We start from the raw sequence: 15,694 nt of genomic DNA on the forward strand, positions 1-15,694 counted from the left end.
CTATATAAGCTATTTGTCCGATTCTCATACATGTGTAGCCTGCAGGAGCCATTAGGACATTGACCCCAACTTTTGACTTCTTAACGAAAACAAGGTCTTTGAGGTTGGCGTAATGCGCACAACCAAGGGAGTTGACCCATCAAACCCAACACCTCCCCTATATAAGCTATTTGTCTGATTCTCATACATGTGTAGCCTGCAACAACGATTAGGACATCCACCCCAACTTCTGAATTCGTCTGCGTTGACCGCACCAAAGGTGCACGCCTTGGTGCTCACCAAAATCCGACTTCCGACTTCTTCTGCTATGCGGGGTCTTTGAGGTTGGCGCAGTGCGCACAACCAGGGGAGTCAACCCACCGAATGCAACACCTCCCCTATATAAGCTATTTGTCTGATTCTCATACATGCGTAGACTGCAGCAATGATTAGGACATCCACCCCAACTTTTGACTTCTTAAACAAGACAGGGTCTTTGAAGTTGGTGCAGTGCACACAACCAGGGGAGTCGACCCATCAAACGCAACACCTCCCCTATATAAAGCTATTTGTCCGATTCTCATACGTGTAGTCTGCAGCAGCGATTAGGACATCGACCCCAACTTCCGAATTCGTTTGCATTGACCGCACCAAAGGTGCACGCCTTGGTGTGCACCCTGGAGTGCACTTTGGTGCTCACCTCGGTGCACACTTTGGTGTGCACCTCGGTGTGCACCAAAGGTGCGCACCTTGGAGCGCACCAAAGGTGTACACTTTGGAGCGCACCACATAGGGTCTTTGAGAGGTTGGCGCAGTGCGCACACCAAGGTGGGTGTTGAGGTGCGTGCCGAGGTGGGTGGGTGCTAGGGTGCGCTCCATGGTGGGTGCCAGGGTGGGTGCGTGCTAGGGTGGATTCCAAAGAGGGTCATAGGGTGGGTGCCAAGGTGGGTTGGTGATATAGTGGGTTCAAAGGTGGGTACTAGGGTGGGTTCCAAGGTGGGTCACAAGTTGGGTGCCAGGATGCGTGGGTGTTAGGTTGGGTGCCAAGGTGGGCTCCTGCGTGGGTGGGTGCTAGGGTGGGTTTCAAGGTGGACGCGAGGGCGGGTGCCAAGGTGGGTAACAAGTTGGGTGTTAGGATGGGTGAGTGCTAGAGTGGGTGCCAAGGTGGGTGGGTGCTAAGGTGGATGCCAAGGTGGTTCACAGGGTGGGTGGGTTCTAGGGTGAGTTCCAAGGTGGGTCACAGGTTCAGTGCTAGGGTGGGTGTCAAGGCGGGTGTCGAGGTGCCTGGGTGCTAGGGTGTGGATGCCAATGTGGGTCATAGGGTGGGTACTAGGGTGGGCTGCAATGTGGGTGCCAAGGTGGGTAACATGCTCGGTGGGTTCTAAATTGGGTGCCAGGGTGGGTGTGCACCCACCTTGCCCGAGGTGGGTGCCAAGGTGCCAGTGTGGGTGGGTGCTAAGGTGGATGCCAAGGTGGGTGAGAAGGTGGGTGATAGGTTGAGTGGTAGGATGGGTGGGTGCCAAGATGGGTCACAGGGTGGGTGCAAGGGTGGGTAGGTGCTAGGGTTGGTGTCAGGGTGGGTGGGTGCTAGGTTGGGTTCCAAGGTGGGTGCGAGGGTGAGTGTCAAGGTGGGTCACAGGTTAGGTGCTAGGATGGGTGAGTGCTAGGGTGCAAAGGTGCCAGGGTGGGTGCTAGGATGGGTCGATGCTAGGGTGAGTGGCAAGGTGGGTCCACAAGTGTCAAGGTGGGTGCCGAGGTGGGTGCCAAGTCGGCGACTGCTATGGTGGATGCCAAGGTGGGTCACGGGGTGGGTGCCAAGTTGCTAGGTTGGGTTCCAAGGTGGGTGCCAACGTGGGTGCTAGGGTGCGTGGGTTAAAGGGTGTGTCACAACGTGGGTGCCAGGATGGGTGCGCACCCACACTGGCCAAGACGGGTGCGGGTGCAAGGTTGGGTTCCAAGCCCGGTCACAGGCTGGGTGCTAGGATGGGTGGGTGCCAAGGTGGGCACCAGGGTGGGTGCACCCACCCTGGCCAAGGTGGGTCACGGGGTGGGTCCTAGGGTGGGTAACGGGGTGGGTACTAAGGTGCGTGCCAAGGTGGGTCATAGGGTGGGTGCCAAGGTGGGCACCAGGGTGGGTGTGCACCAACCCTAGCCAGGGTAGGTCACGGGGTGGTTGTCGGGGTGGGCGTCAAGGAGCCAAGGTGGGTGGCAAGTAGCCAAGTTGCGTGCCAAGGTGGGTGTCGGGGTGGGTGCCAAGGATCCAAGGTGGGTGCCAAGGAACCAAGGTGGGTGTCTGGGTGGGTGCCGAGGTGGGAGCCAGGGTGGGTCCCAAGGTGAGTGCAAAGGTGGGTGCCAGGGTCAAGGTGAGTGCCAATGTGGGTTCCAAGGTGCCAGGGTCAGGGTGAGTGCCAATGTGGGTTCAAAGGTGCTAAGTTGGGTGCGAGGTTGGGTGCGAGGGTGGGTGGGTGCCAAGGTGTGCTAGGTGGAAGCCCGGGTGGGTCGGCATCCCATGGGTGTCGAGTTGGGTGCCTGATGGGTGCTTCTTGTCAAGTTTTAGTCGTCGGGACTCATTTCGAGCCTTAGAGGTCGTTTCTTGTCCGGTTGCCCTGTCTTCGACCTGGGAACCCAATTTTGGTCCTCGGGTCCCATTTTTTTTTGTCTCGCATCCCACTTTTGGCCTGTGGCCTTTTCGGGGTCGATTCTCGTTTTGGGCATCAGAGCATGTTTCTTCTCCTAAAACCCAATATTTGTTTATTAAGTCTCGGAACACATTTTTGTTCTCGTGGACCCATCATGGGTCTTGGAACGCATTTGTGGTCCTTGGGTCCCATTTTGCATCCCGAAACTTGTGTTTTGGTGCTTGATCCCTATTTTGGGTGCCCACCTTGCACCAAGTGCGCACCCGGGGCAAACCGAGCGCCTTGGTGCACCGGGGCAAGATCGAGCGTGCACCCGAGGCGCCCCGAACATGCACCAAGGTGCACTCGGCCCACATGTGAGCGCAGGTCGTTGCGCCCGAGGTGGTGTGTGGGCACCGCGTTGCAGACGGGACACTGCACGCACACGACGCCCCCTCCAGGTGCACGCACGTAGGCCGGGCCGGGTGCACACCCGACGCCCTAGCAAGGTGCGCGCACCCGGGCAGGGCTCACACTTGGCGAACGGGGCGCACTTCGCGAGGGAGGGTGTGCACCTCGACGGGGGTGGGTGGCCGGGGTGGATTCGCACGTGGGTCGCGGTTTGCTAAGTACACACTGCGACAAGCTCATAACGGGTGCGATCATACCAGCGTTAGTGCACCGGATCCCATCAGAACTCCGCAGTTAAGCGCGCTTGGGCCGGAGTAGTACTGGGATGGGTGACCTCCCGGGAAGTCCCGGTGTTGCACCCTTTTTTAGTTTTTCGCCGGGCGTCGCAATGCTATTTGAATAAACCTTTTGCCCGTTTGCGTTCTCGTCGGGGCCGGGCCGGGCCGGGGTGCGCTGCCCGCACTACCGCGCGCGCGGGGGCGACACCGAGCGCGCACCCGAGGCGCCCCGAGCACACAGGCCACGGTGCAACCCGGGCGTTGTGCGCGCACCCCGGTGCGCCCGAGGTGCTGCGCGCGCACCCAGGTGAAATCGGTGTGCACCTCGGCCAGTGCGCGCTCGGTCGAGTCGCGCACGTTGGCCAAGGTGCACGGTGATGTTTCTTACTCTAAGGTTCCGCACCAGACGCCCGGGACAGGTGAGCGAAGCTGGGCGGGGCCGGGTGCGCGGCCGGGGCAGGTGCACGCAGCTGGAGAGAGCTTTGGAGCACACTTCGGAGCGCACCAATGATGCGCTCCATTCAAAAGTTTCCTGAAAAGGCAAAAAAAGTTGAGATTATAGAATTTCCCACTTGAGAGATTGTAAAAAAAAAAAATTTAAAATGAAGGAAACGCGGGTGCCAAGGTGTGCGCAGCCCAGCCAAGGTGTGCGCACCAAGGCGCCCACCCTGGCGAAGGTGCACGCAAGGTGCGCACCCGAGGCAAACCGGACAATTAACCCAACTTTCGACTTCGCGCGCACCTTGGAGCGCACTTCGGAGCGCTCCTTGGTGCGCACCAATCTTGGGCACCTCGGAGTGCACCATGGCGCCCACCAAGGTGCGCACCCGGGGCAAACCGAGCTCCGACTTCGTGCGCACCTTGGAGCGCACGAAAGGTGCGCACCATGGCGCCCACCAAGGTGCGCAGCCCAGCCAAGGCGTGCGCATCAAGGTGCGCACCCTGGCGAAGGTGCGCACCCGGGGCAAACCGAGCTCCGACTTCGTGCGCACCTTGGAGCGCACAAAAGGTGCGCAACCCAGCCAAGGTGTGCGCACCCCGGTCAAACCGAGCTCCGAATCGTGCGCACCAGAGGTGCACGCCATCGTGCGCACCTTGGAGCACACTTCGGAGCCCTCCTTGGTGCGCGCCGATGTTGCGCACCTCGGAGCGCACCCGGGGAAAACAATGCAATTAACCCGACTTTCGACTTCGTGGGCACCTCGGAGCGCTCTCGGGTTCGCACCTCGGAGCACACCGAGGTGCGCACCTTTGATGCGCTGCCTTCACCAATTTCCAGAAAAGGCAAGAAAACATTGAGAAGGTGTGCGCACCGAGGTGCCCACCCTGGCGAAGGTGCACGCGAGGTGCGCACCCGGGGCAAACCGGGCTCCGACTTCGTGCACGCCGCACCTTGGAGCACACTTCGGAGCGCTCCTTGGTGCGCACCAGGGCGCGCAACCCAGCCGAGGTGCCCACCCCGGCGAAGGTGCACGCGAGGTGCGCACCCGGGGCAAACCGGGCTCCGACTTCGTGCACGCCATGGTGCCCACCGCGGCGAAGGTGCACGCGAGGTGCGCACCCGGGGCAAACCGGGCTCCGACTTCGTGCACGCCGCACCTTGGAGCACACTTCGGAGCGCTCCTTGGTGCGCACCATGGTGCCCACCAGGGCGCGCAACCCCGCCGAAGGTGCACGCGAGGTGCGCACCCGGGGCAAACCGGGCTCCGACTTCGTGCACGCCGCACCTTGGAGCACACTTCGGAGCGCTCCTTGGTGCGCACCATGGTGCCCACCAGGGCGCGCAACCCCGCCGAAGGTGCACGCGAGGTGCGCACCCGGGGCAAACCGGGCTCCGACTTCGTGCACGCCATGGTGCGCACCGCGGCGAAGGTGCGCACCCGGGGCAAACCGGGCTCCGACTTCGTGCACGCCGCACCTTGGAGCACACTTCGGAGCGCTCCTTGGTGCGCACCAGGGCGCGCAACCCAGCCGAGGTGCCCACCCCGGCGAAGGTGCACGCGAGGTGCGTACCCGGGGCAAACCGGGCTCCGACTTCGTGCACGCCGCACCTTGGAGCACACTTCGGAGCGCTCCTTGGTGCGCACCATGGTGCCCACCAGGCCGCGCAACCCAGCCAAGGTGTGCGCACCAAGGTGCACGCGAGGTGCGCACCCGGGGCAAACCGGGGTCCGACTTCGTGCACGCCGCACCTTGGAGCACACATCGGGGCGCTCCCGGGTTCGCACCGGCGTTGCGCACCGTGGTGGGCACCTCGGAGCACACCAAGGTGGGCAGCGAGGTGCGCACCTTTGATGCGATGCCTTCACTAATTTCCATAAAAGGCAAAAAAAAAACGAGATTTTAAAATTTCCGTTTTGAAAGATAGTGAGAAAAAGGGAATGCTGGTGCCATCTTGAGCCCGCCCTGGTGCGCAGCCCAGCCAAGGTGTGCGCACCAAGGTGCCCACCCTGGCGAAGGTGCGCGCCCGGGCAATTAACCCAACTTCCAACTTCGCGCGCGCCAGGGTGGGAGCGCACCCAACAACCGGGCCTGGGAAGAGCCAATGCGAGAAACCCCACCAAACGCTCTGACAAAAAAAGAGGGGGCGCTCCAGTAACCCCGCTTCGGAGCGCACCCTGGGCAAACCCAGCCAAGGTGCCCACCCCGGCCAAGGTGCAGGCGAGGTGCGCACCCGGGGCAAACCGGGCTCCGACAACGTGCACGCCGCACCTTGGAGCACACTTCGTAGCGCTCCCGGGTGCGCACCTCAGAGCACACCAAGGTGGGCAGCGAGGTGCGCACCTTTGATGCGCTGCCTTCACTAATTTCCAGAAAAGGCAAAAAAAAAAGGAGATTTTAAAATTTCCGTTTTGAAAGATAGTGAAAAAAACGGAACGCGCGTGCCATCTTGAGCCCGCCCTGGTGCGCAGCCCAGGTAAGGTGCCCACCCTGGCAAAGGTGCGCACCCGGGCAATTAACCCTACTTCCGACTTCGTGCGCGCCAGGGTGGCAACCGGGCCTCGGAAGAGCCAATGCGAGAAACCCCACCAAACGCTCCGACAAAAAAAGAGGCGGCGCTCCAATAACCCCGCTTCGGAGCGCAGCCGGGGCAAACCCAGCCAAGGTGCCCACCCCGACGAAGGTGCACGCGAGGTGCGCACCCGGGGCAAACCGGGCTCCGACAACGTGCACGCAGCACCTTGGAGCACACTTCGAAGCACTCCCGGGTGCCCACCGGCGTTGCGCACCGTGGTGGGCAGCGAGGTGCGCACCTTTGATGCGCTGCCTTCACTAATTTCCAGAAAAAGGCAAAAAAAAATGAGATTTTAAAATTTCCGTTTTGAAAGATAGTGAAAAAAAAGGAACGCGGGTGCCATCTTGAGCCCGCCCTGGTGCGCAGCCCAGGCAAGGCATGCGCACCAAGGTGCCCACCCGAGGTGCACACCCGGGGCAAACCGGGCTCCGACTTCGTGCAGGCCGCACCTTGGAGCACACTTCGGAGCGCTCCTTGGTGCGCACCATGGTGCCCACCAGGGCGCGCAACCCAGCCAAGGTCTGCACACCAAGGTGCCCACCCCGGCGAAGGTGCACGCGAGGTGCGCACCCGGGGCAAACCGGGCTCCGACTTCGTGCACGCCATGGTGCCCACCGCGGCGAAGGTGCACGCGAGGTGCGCACCCGGGGCAAACCGGGCTCCGACTTCGTGCACGCCGCACCTTGGAGCACACTTCGGAGCGCTCCTTGGTGCGCACCATGGTGCCCACCAGGGCGCGCAACCCAGCCAAGGTGTGCGCACCAAGGTGCACGCGAGGTGCGCACCCGGGGCAAACCGGGGTCCGACTTCGTGCACGCCGCACCTTGGAGCACACATCGGAGCGCTCCCAGGTTCGCACCAGCGTTGCGCACCTTTGATGCGCTGCCTTCACTAATTTCCAGAAAAGGCAAAAAAAAACGATATTTTAAAATTTCCGTTCTGAAAGATAGTGAAAAAAACGGAACGCGGGTGCCATCTTGAGCCCTTCCTGGTGCGCAGCCCAGGCAAGTTGTGCGCACCAAGGTGCCCACCCTGGCGGAGGTGCGCGCCCGGGGCAAACCGGGCTCCGACTTCGTGCACTGCATGGTGCCCACCAAGGCGCGCAACCCAGCCAAGGTGCCCACCGCAGCGAAGGTGCACGCGAGGTGCACACCCGGGGCAAACCGGGCTCCGACTTCGTGCACGCCGCACCTTGGAGCACACTTCAGAGCGCTCCTTGGTGCGCACCAGGGCGCGCAACCCAGCCGAGGTGCCCACCCCGGTGAAGGTGCACGCGAGGTGCGCACCCGGGGCAAACCGGGCTCCGACTTCGTGCACGCCATGGTGCCCACCGCGGCGAAGGTGCGCACCCGGGGCAAACCGGGCTCCGACTTCGTGCACGCCGCACCTTGGAGCACACTTCGGAGCGCTCCTTGGTGCGCACCATGGTGCCCACCAGGCCGCGCAACCCAGCCAAGGTGTGCGCACCAAGGTGCACGCGAGGTGCGCACCCGGGGCAAACCGGGGTCCGACTTCGTGCACGCCGCACCTTGGAGCACACATCGGGGCGCTCCCGGGTTCGCACCGGCGTTGCGCACCGTGGTGGGCACCTCGGAGCACACCAAGGTGGGCAGCGAGGTGCGCACCTTTGATGCGATGCCTTCACTAATTTCCATAAAAGGCAAAAAAAAAACGAGATTTTAAAATTTCCGTTTTGAAAGATAGTGAGAAAAAGGGAATGCTGGTGCCATCTTGAGCCCGCCCTGGTGCGCAGCCCAGCCAAGGTTTGCGCACCAAGGTGCCCACCCTGGCGAAGGTGCGCGCCCGGGCAATTAACCCAACTTCCAACTTCGCGCGCGCCAGGGTGGGAGCGCACCCAACAACCGGGCCTGGGAAGAGCCAATGCGAGAAACCCCACCAAACTCTCTGACAAAAAAAGAGGGGGCGCTCCAGTAACCCCGCTTCGGAGCGCACCCTGGGCAAACCCAGCCAAGGTGCCCACCCCGGCCAAGGTGCAGGCGAGGTGCGCACCCGGGGCAAACCGGGCTCCGACAACGTGCACGCCGCACCTTGGAGCACACTTCGTAGCGCTCCCGGGTGCGCACCTCAGAGCACACCAAGGTGGGCAGCGAGGTGCGCACCTTTGATGCGCTGCCTTCACTAATTTCCAGAAAAGGCAAAAAAAAAAGGAGATTTTAAAATTTCCGTTTTGAAAGATAGTGAAAAAAACGGAACGCGCGTGCCATCTTGAGCCCGCCCTGGTGCGCAGCCCAGGTAAGGTGCCACCCTGGCAAAGGTGCGCACCCGGGCAATTAACCCTACTTCCGACTTCGTGCGCGCCAGGGTGGCAACCGGGCCTCGGAAGAGCCAATGCGAGAAACCCCACCAAACGCTCCGACAAAAAAAGAGGCGGCGCTCCAATAACCCCGCTTCGGAGCGCAGCCGGGGCAAACCAAGCCAAGGTGCCCACCCCGACGAAGGTGCACGCGAGGTGCGCACCCGGGGCAAACCGGGCTCCGACAACGTGCACGCAACACCTTGGAGCACACTTCGAAGCACTCCCGGGTGCCCACCGGCGTTGCGCACCGTGGTGGGCAGCGAGGTGCGCACCTTTGATGCGCTGCCTTCACTAATTTCCAGAAAAAGGCAAAAAAAAATGAGATTTTAAAATTTCCGTTTTGAAAGATAGTGAAAAAAAAGGAACGCGGGTGCCATCTTGAGCCCGCCCTGGTGCGCAGCCCAGGCAAGGCATGCGCACCAAGGTGCCCACCCGAGGTGCACACCCGGGGCAAACCGGGCTCCGACTTCGTGCAGGCCGCACCTTGGAGCACACTTCGGAGCGCTCCTTGGTGCGCACCATGGTGCCCACCAGGGCGCACCCGGGGCAAACCGGGCTCCGACTTTGTGCACGCCGCACCTTGGAGCACACATCGGAGCGCTCCCAGGTTCGCACCAGCGTTGCGCACCTTTGATGCGCTGCCTTCACTAATTTCCAGAAAAGGCAAAAAAAAACGATATTTTAAAATTTCCGTTCTGAAAGATAGTGAAAAAAACGGAACGCGGGTGCCATCTTGAGCCCTTCCTGGTGCGCAGCCCAGGCAAGTTGTGCGCACCAAGGTGCCCACCCTGGCGGAGGTGCGCGCCCGGGGCAAACCGGGCTCCGACTTCGTGCACTGCATGGTGCCCACCAAGGCGCGCAACCCAGCCAAGGTGCCCACCGCAGCGAAGGTGCACGCGAGGTGCGCACCCGAGGTGCACACCCGGGGCAAACCGGGCTCCGACTTCGTGCACGCCGCACCTTGGAGCACACTTCAGAGCGCTCCTTGGTACGCACCAGGGCGCGCAACCCAGCCAAGGTGCTCACCCCGGCGAAGGTGCACGCGAGGTGCGCACCCGGGGCAAACCGGGCTCGGACTTCGTGCACGCCGCACCTTGGAGCACACATCGGAGCGCTCCCGGGTTCGCACCAGCATTGCGCACCTTTGATGCGCTGCCTTCACTAATTTCCAGAAAAGGCAAAAAAAAGAAAAAAATGAGATTTTAAAATTTCCGTTTTGAAAGATAGTGAAAAAAACGGAACGCGGGTGCCATCTTGAGCCCGCCCTGGTGTGCAGCCCAGGCAAGTTGTGCGCACCAAGGCACCCACCCTGGCCAAGGTGGGTCACGGGGTGGGTCCTAGGGTGGGTAACGGGGTGGGTACTAAGGTGCGTGCCAAGGTGGGTCATAGGGTGGGTGCCAAGGTGGGCACCAGGGTGGGTGTGCACCAACCCTAGCCAGGGTAGGTCACGGGGTGGTTGTCGGGGTGGGCGTCAAGGAGCCAAGATGGGTGGCAAGTAGCCAAGTTGCGTGCCAAGGTGGGTGTCGGGGTGGGTGCCAAGGATCCAAGGTGGGTGCCAAGGAACCAAGGTGGGTGTCTGGGTGGGTGCCGAGGTGGGAGCCAGGGTGGGTCCCAAGGTGAGTGCAAAGGTGGGTGCCAGGGTCAAGGTGAGTGCCAATGTGGGTTCCAAGGTGCCAGGGTCAGGGTGAGTGCCAATGTGGGTTCAAAGGTGCTAAGTTGGGTGCGAGGTTGGGTGCGAGGGTGGGTGGGTGCCAAGGTGTGCTAGGTGGAAGCCCGGGTGGGTCGGCATCCCATGGGTGTCGAGTTGGGTGCCTGATGGGTGCTTCTTGTCAAGTTTTAGTCGCCGGGACTCATTTCGAGCCTTAGAGGTCGTTTCTTGTCCGGTTGCCCTGTCTTCGACCTGGGAACCCAATTTTGGTCCTCGGGTCCCATTTTTTTTTGTCTCGCATCCCACTTTTGGCCTGTGGCCTTTTCGGGGTCGATTCTCGTTTTGGGCATCAGAGCATGTTTCTTCTCCTAAAACCCAATATTTGTTTATTAAGTCTCGGAACACATTTTTGTTCTCGTGGACCCATCATGGGTCTTGGAACGCATTTGTGGTCCTTGGGTCCCATTTTGCATCCCGAAACTTGTGTTTTGGTGCTTGATCCCTATTTTGGGTGCCCACCTTGCACCAAGTGCGCACCCGGGGCAAACCGAGCGCCTTGGTGCACCGGGGCAAGATCGAGCGTGCACCCGAGGCGCCCCGAACATGCACCAAGGTGCACTCGGCCCACATGTGAGCGCAGGTCGTTGCGCCCGAGGTGGTGTGTGGGCACCGCGTTGCAGACGGGACACTGCACGCACACGACGCCCCCTCCAGGTGCACGCACGTAGGCCGGGCCGGGTGCACACCCGACGCCCTAGCAAGGTGCGCGCACCCAGGCAGGGCTCACACTTGGCGAACGGGGCGCACTTCGCGAGGGAGGGTGTGCACCTCGACGGGGGTGGGTGGCCGGGGTGGATTCGCACGTGGGTCGCGGTTTGCTAAGTACACACTGCGACAAGCTCATAACGGGTGCGATCATACCAGCGTTAGTGCACCGGATCCCATCAGAACTCCGCAGTTAAGCGCGCTTGGGCCGGAGTAGTACTGGGATGGGTGACCTCCCGGGAAGTCCCGGTGTTGCACCCTTTTTTAGTTTTTCGCCGGGCGTCGCAATGCTATTTGAATAAACCTTTTGCCCGTTTGCGTTCTCGTCGGGGCCGGGCCGGGCCGGGGTGCGCTGCCCGCACTACCGCGCGCGCGGGGGCGACACCGAGCGCGCACCCGAGGCGCCCCGAGCACACAGGCCACGGTGCAACCCGGGCGTTGTGCGCGCACCCCGGTGCGCCCGAGGTGCTGCGCGCGCACCCAGGTGAAATCGGTGTGCACCTCGGCCAGTGCGCGCTCGGTCGAGTCGCGCACGTTGGCCAAGGTGCACGGTGATGTTTCTTACTCTAAGGTTCCGCACCAGACGCCCGGGACAGGTGAGCGAAGCTGGGCGGGGCCGGGTGCGCGGCCGGGGCAGGTGCACGCAGCTGGAGAGAGCTTTGGAGCACACTTCGGAGCGCACCAATGATGCGCTCCATTCAAAAGTTTCCTGAAAAGGCAAAAAAAGTTGAGATTATAGAATTTCCCACTTGAGAGATTGTAAAAAAAAAAAATTTAAAATGAAGGAAACGCGGGTGCCAAGGTGTGCGCAGCCCAGCCAAGGTGTGCGCACCAAGGCGCCCACCCTGGCGAAGGTGCACGCAAGGTGCGCACCCGAGGCAAACCGGACAATTAACCCAACTTTCGACTTCGCGCGCACCTTGGAGCGCACTTCGGAGCGCTCCTTGGTGCGCACCAATCTTGGGCACCTCGGAGTGCACCATGGCGCCCACCAAGGTGCGCACCCGGGGCAAACCGAGCTCCGACTTCGTGCGCACCTTGGAGCGCACGAAAGGTGCGCACCATGGCGCCCACCAAGGTGCGCAGCCCAGCCAAGGCGTGCGCATCAAGGTGCGCACCCTGGCGAAGGTGCGCACCCGGGGCAAACCGAGCTCCGACTTCGTGCGCACCTTGGAGCGCACAAAAGGTGCGCAACCCAGCCAAGGTGTGCGCACCCCGGTCAAACCGAGCTCCGAATCGTGCGCACCAGAGGTGCACGCCATCGTGCGCACCTTGGAGCACACTTCGGAGCCCTCCTTGGTGCGCGCCGATGTTGCGCACCTCGGAGCGCACCCGGGGAAAACAATGCAATTAACCCGACTTTCGACTTCGTGGGCACCTTGGAGCGCTCTCGGGTTCGCACCTCGGAGCACACCGAGGTGCCCACCCTGGCGAAGGTGCACGCGAGGTGCGCACCCGGGGCAAACCGGGCTCCGACTTCGTGCACGCCGCACCTTGGAGCACACTTCGGAGCGCTCCTTGGTGCGCACCAGGGCGCGCAACCCAGCCGAGGTGCCCACCCCGGCGAAGGTGCACGCGAGGTGCGCACCCGGGGCAAACCGGGCTCCGACTTCGTGCACGCCATGGTGCCCACCGCGGCGAAGGTGCACGCGAGGTGCGCACCCGGGGCAAACCGGGCTCCGACTTCGTGCACGCCGCACCTTGGAGCACACTTCGGAGCGCTCCTTGGTGCGCACCATGGTGCCCACCAGGGCGCGCAACCCCGCCGAAGGTGCACGCGAGGTGCGCACCCGGGGCAAACCGGGCTCCGACTTCGTGCACGCCGCACCTTGGAGCACACTTCGGAGCGCTCCTTGGTGCGCACCATGGTGCCCACCAGGGCGCGCAACCCCGCCGAAGGTGCACGCGAGGTGCGCACCCGGGGCAAACCGGGCTCCGACTTCGTGCACGCCATGGTGCGCACCGCGGCGAAGGTGCGCACCCGGGGCAAACCGGGCTCCGACTTCGTGCACGCCGCACCTTGGAGCACACTTCGGAGCGCTCCTTGGTGCGCACCAGGGCGCGCAACCCAGCCGAGGTGCCCACCCCGGCGAAGGTGCACGCGAGGTGCGTACCCGGGGCAAACCGGGCTCCGACTTCGTGCACGCCGCACCTTGGAGCACACTTCGGAGCGCTCCTTGGTGCGCACCATGGTGCCCACCAGGCCGCGCAACCCAGCCAAGGTGTGCGCACCAAGGTGCACGCGAGGTGCGCACCCGGGGCAAACCGGGGTCCGACTTCGTGCACGCCGCACCTTGGAGCACACATCGGGGCGCTCCCGGGTTCGCACCGGCGTTGCGCACCGTGGTGGGCACCTCGGAGCACACCAAGGTGGGCAGCGAGGTGCGCACCTTTGATGCGATGCCTTCACTAATTTCCATAAAAGGCAAAAAAAAAACGAGATTTTAAAATTTCCGTTTTGAAAGATAGTGAGAAAAAGGGAATGCTGGTGCCATCTTGAGCCCGCCCTGGTGCGCAGCCCAGCCAAGGTGTGCGCACCAAGGTGCCCACCCTGGCGAAGGTGCGCGCCCGGGCAATTAACCCAACTTCCAACTTCGCGCGCGCCAGGGTGGGAGCGCACCCAACAACCGGGCCTGGGAAGAGCCAATGCGAGAAACCCCACCAAACGCTCTGACAAAAAAAGAGGGGGCGCTCCAGTAACCCCGCTTCGGAGCGCACCCTGGGCAAACCCAGCCAAGGTGCCCACCCCGGCCAAGGTGCAGGCGAGGTGCGCACCCGGGGCAAACCGGGCTCCGACAACGTGCACGCCGCACCTTGGAGCACACTTCGTAGCGCTCCCGGGTGCGCACCTCAGAGCACACCAAGGTGGGCAGCGAGGTGCGCACCTTTGATGCGCTGCCTTCACTAATTTCCAGAAAAGGCAAAAAAAAAAGGAGATTTTAAAATTTCCGTTTTGAAAGATAGTGAAAAAAACGGAACGCGCGTGCCATCTTGAGCCCGCCCTGGTGCGCAGCCCAGGTAAGGTGCCCACCCTGGCAAAGGTGCGCACCCGGGCAATTAACCCTACTTCCGACTTCGTGCGCGCCAGGGTGGCAACCGGGCCTCGGAAGAGCCAATGCGAGAAACCCCACCAAACGCTCCGACAAAAAAAGAGGCGGCGCTCCAATAACCCCGCTTCGGAGCGCAGCCGGGGCAAACCCAGCCAAGGTGCCCACCCCGACGAAGGTGCACGCGAGGTGCGCACCCGGGGCAAACCGGGCTCCGACAACGTGCACGCAGCACCTTGGAGCACACTTCGAAGCACTCCCGGGTGCCCACCGGCGTTGCGCACCGTGGTGGGCAGCGAGGTGCGCACCTTTGATGCGCTGCCTTCACTAATTTCCAGAAAAAGGCAAAAAAAAATGAGATTTTAAAATTTCCGTTTTGAAAGATAGTGAAAAAAAAGGAACGCGGGTGCCATCTTGAGCCCGCCCTGGTGCGCAGCCCAGGCAAGGCATGCGCACCAAGGTGCCCACCCGAGGTGCACACCCGGGGCAAACCGGGCTCCGACTTCGTGCAGGCCGCACCTTGGAGCACACTTCGGAGCGCTCCTTGGTGCGCACCATGGTGCCCACCAGGGCGCGCAACCCAGCCAAGGTCTGCACACCAAGGTGCCCACCCCGGCGAAGGTGCACGCGAGGTGCGCACCCGGGGCAAACCGGGCTCCGACTTCGTGCACGCCATGGTGCCCACCGCGGCGAAGGTGCACGCGAGGTGCGCACCCGGGGCAAACCGGGCTCCGACTTCGTGCACGCCGCACCTTGGAGCACACTTCGGAGCGCTCCTTGGTGCGCACCATGGTGCCCACCAGGGCGCGCAACCCAGCCAAGGTGTGCGCACCAAGGTGCACGCGAGGTGCGCACCCGGGGCAAACCGGGGTCCGACTTCGTGCACGCCGCACCTTGGAGCACACATCGGAGCGCTCCCAGGTTCGCACCAGCGTTGCGCACCTTTGATGCGCTGCCTTCACTAATTTCCAGAAAAGGCAAAAAAAAACGATATTTTAAAATTTCCGTTCTGAAAGATAGTGAAAAAAACGGAACGCGGGTGCCATCTTGAGCCCTTCCTGGTGCGCAGCCCAGGCAAGTTGTGCGCACCAAGGTGCCCACCCTGGCGGAGGTGCGCGCCCGGGGCAAACCGGGCTCCGACTTCGTGCACTGCATGGTGCCCACCAAGGCGCGCAACCCAGCCAAGGTGCCCACCGCAGCGAAGGTGCACGCGAGGTGCACACCCGGGGCAAACCGGGCTCCGACTTCGTGCACGCCGCACCTTGGAGCACACTTCAGAGCGCTCCTTGGTGCGCACCAGGGCGCGCAACCCAGCCGAGGTGCCCACCCCGGCGAAGGTGCACGCGAGGTGCGCACCCGGGGCAAACCGGGCTCCGACTTCGTGCACGCCATGGTGCCCACCGCGGCGAAGGTGCGCACCCGGGGCAAACCGGGCTCCTACTTCGTGCACGCCGCACCTTGGAGCACACTTCGGAGCGCTCCTTGGTGCGCACCATGGTGCCCACCAGGCCGCGCAACCCAGCCAAGGTGTGCGCACCAAGGTGCACGCGAGGTGCGCACCCGGGGCAAACCGGGGTCCGACTTCGTGCACGCCGCACCTTGGAGCACACATCGG

At 62.5% G+C, this 15,694-nt stretch overlaps 2 non-coding genes across 2 annotated transcripts; both read left to right on the forward strand.

Moving 5' to 3' along the window:
* The first annotated feature begins 3,251 nt into the window (after positions 1-3,251).
* On the forward strand, positions 3,252-3,370 carry LOC131868539 (5S ribosomal RNA). Its single transcript, XR_009366989.1, has one exon. It is a non-coding gene; the product is annotated as a 5S ribosomal RNA (ribosomal RNA).
* Positions 3,371-11,174: 7,804 nt separating this feature from the next.
* LOC131868540 (5S ribosomal RNA) lies at positions 11,175-11,293 on the forward strand. Its single transcript, XR_009366990.1, has one exon. It is a non-coding gene; the product is annotated as a 5S ribosomal RNA (ribosomal RNA).
* Positions 11,294-15,694: the final 4,401 nt, after the last annotated feature.

The sequence above is a fragment of the Cryptomeria japonica genome, unplaced genomic scaffold (assembly GCF_030272615.1).
Source record: "Cryptomeria japonica unplaced genomic scaffold, Sugi_1.0 HiC_scaffold_209, whole genome shotgun sequence".
Classification (NCBI taxonomy): Eukaryota; Viridiplantae; Streptophyta; class Pinopsida; order Cupressales; family Cupressaceae; genus Cryptomeria; species Cryptomeria japonica.